This window comes from Anopheles coustani (assembly GCF_943734705.1).
Source record: "Anopheles coustani chromosome X unlocalized genomic scaffold, idAnoCousDA_361_x.2 X_unloc_49, whole genome shotgun sequence".
Lineage (NCBI taxonomy): Eukaryota > Metazoa > Arthropoda > Insecta > Diptera > Culicidae > Anopheles > Anopheles coustani.
Genome location: NW_026525158.1, coordinates 27,006 through 30,000, shown reverse-complemented (window position 1 = coordinate 30,000; position 2,995 = coordinate 27,006).

Below are 2,995 nucleotides of genomic sequence, written 5' to 3'. Positions count from 1 at the left end.
TGTACTTCGGGTGTCACCTGTTGTCCGAGGCCACTTGCATGGTAGCAAGCGTTGTGATACAATGGCCCTACCGGGCAAACACTTTGGGTTCGCAAGGACTTGGAGTGCCGGGACGGGTTTGCGGATCCAACACTCTGGGTACCTCCGGGTACTTGGGGTTGGTTGAGGACTTGGTGAACAAACACTTGATATACACTCTTCGGATGTACTTCGGGTATCGCCTGTTGTCCGAGACCACTTGCATGGTTAGCAAGCGTTGTGGTCTAATGGCCCTACCGGGCAAACACTTTGGGTTCGCGAGGACTTAGAGTGCTGGTAGTGGTTGGCGGACCCAACACTCTGGGTACCTCCGGGTACTTGGGGTTAATTGAGGACTTGGTGAACAAACACTTGTTGTACACTCTCCGGATGTACTTCGGGTGTCACCTGTTGTCCGAGACCACTTGCATGGTTAGCAAGCGTTGTGGTCTAATGGCCCTACCGGGCAAACACTTTATGTTCGCGAGGACTTGGAGTGCTGGTAGTGGTTGGCGGACCCAACACTCTGGGTACCTCCGGGTACTTGGGGTTGGTTGAGAACTTGGTGAAGATACCCCTGTCACCTTGTTCGAGGCCACTTGCATGGTAGCAAGCGTTGTGATACAATGGCCCTACCGGGCAAACACTTTGGGTTCGCAAGGACTTGGAGTGCTGGTAGTGGTTGGCGGATCCAACACTCTGGGTACCTCCGGGTACTTGGGGTTGGTTGAGGACTTGGTGAACAAACACTTGATATACACTCTTCGGATGTACTTCGGGTGTCACCTGTTGTCCGAGGCCACTTGCATGGTCAACGGTTGAGGTGGTAATGGCGGGTCGGTGCTGTAGGGTGCCGGCCTGTTGGCTGCCTTGGCCGGGTTGGTTGGTTAACACTTGATTGAGCTTGCACCCGAGGGTAATGGCACTTGAAGGTGGGTACCGGCCGGCTGACCTGGTGTGATGGTTGGTTGGTGAACACTTGGCGGTACTTGCACTTGGCTGTGCTTGGACTTGAAGGTGGGATCCGGCTGGCCTAGGCCATTGGTGGTTGGTTGGTGGGTTAGCCCTTAGCTGGGCTGGCTGGCTGGCTGGCCATCGGTGGTGTGGTGTGGTGTGTGGAGTCGAGCATCGTGCGCCGTTGCCTTCTTCGGAGTGTTGTGGGTACGCAAGTGCTTGCAGTGCAAAGAGGTTGGTGATGGAGTGACATTGCCTTCACCATGGAGTTGCGGGTACTTAGGTACTTGCAAGGAGATGGTGGTATGGTGGTGTTGCGTGTGTGGTGTTCGATTAGAAAGATATAATTTCTAAGTCCGGATTAGTGCTGTCAGTGGGGCCCCCGCTAACAGGTCCTGCACGGCCACCGTGGGGCTTGACTTGGCGCTATTCCGGACTTGGGGCGATCACGATGTCCCCGTGCGGGACTTAGAAGATGGAAGAACACAAGTACCCTTATCCCATGACTTGTGAGCGATTGGCATACGATACCACATGAAGAGAAAAATTGGCTAAGTCCCGGATCCATATTATATGAACAGAATAATCGGCTAAGTCCCGGATCCATATTATATGAAGAGAAATATCGGCTAAGTCCAGGATCCATATTATATGAAACGAAAAATCGGCTAAGTCCCGGATCCATATATTATAACCTAATAATCGGCTAAGTCCAGGATCCATATTATATGAAGAGAAAAATCGGCTAAGTCCAGGATCCATATATAATAACCTAATAATCGGCTAAGTCCAGGATCCATATATAATAACCTAATAACAGGCTAAGTCCAGGATCCATATTATATGAAGAGAAAAATCGGCTAAGTCCGAGATTGGGTCTGTCAGACATACACTTTCAAGATACCACACAAGCAAGCAAGATGGCCTAGTGATGGAACCATATAATATGAAGAGAAAAATCGGCTAAGTCCGAGATTGGGTCTGTCGGAAATACACTATCAAGTTACCACACAAGCAAGCAAGATGGCCTAATGATGGATCCATATGATATGAAGAGAAAAATCGGCTAAGTCCAGGATCCATATAATATGAAGAGAAAAATCGGCTAAGTCCCAGATTGGGTCTGTCAGAAATACACTTCCAAGTTACCACACAAGCAAGCAAGATGGCCTAGTGATGGATCCATATGATATGAAGAGAAAAATCGGCTAAGTCCAGGATCCATATAATATGAAGAGAAAAATCGGCTAAGTCCCAGATTGGGTCTGTCAGAAATACACTTCCAAGTTACCACACAAGCAAGCAAGATGGCCTAGTGATGGATCCATATGATATGAAGAGAAAAATCGGCTAAGTCCCAGATTGGGTCTGTCAGAAATACACATCCAAGTTACCACACAAGCAAGCAAGATGGCCTAGTGATGGATCCATATGATATGAAGAGAAAAATCGGCTAAGTCCAGGATCCATATAATATGAAGAGAAAAATCGGCTAAGTCCCAGATTGGGTCTGTCAGAAATACACTTCCAAGTTACCACACAAGCAAGCAAGATGGCCTAGTGATGGATCCATATGATATGAAGAGAAAAATCGGCTAAGTCCAGGATCCATATAATATGAAGAGAAAAATCGGCTAAGTCCCAGATTGGGTCTGTCAGAAATACACTTCCAAGTTACCACACAAGCAAGCAAGATGGCCTAGTGATGGATCCATATGATATGAAGAGAAAAATCGGCTAAGTCCAGGATCCATATAATATGAAGAGAAAAATCGGCTAAGTCCCAGATTGGGTCTGTCAGAAATACACTTCCAAGTTACCACACAAGCAAGCAAGATGGCCTAGTGATGGATCCATATGATATGAAGAGAAAAATCGGCTAAGTCCCAGATTGGGTCTGTCAGACATACACTATCAAGTTACCACACAAGCAAGCAAGATGGCCTAGTGATGGATCCATATGATATGAAGAGAAAAATCGGCTAAGTCCAGGATCCATATAATATGAAGAGAAAAATCGGCT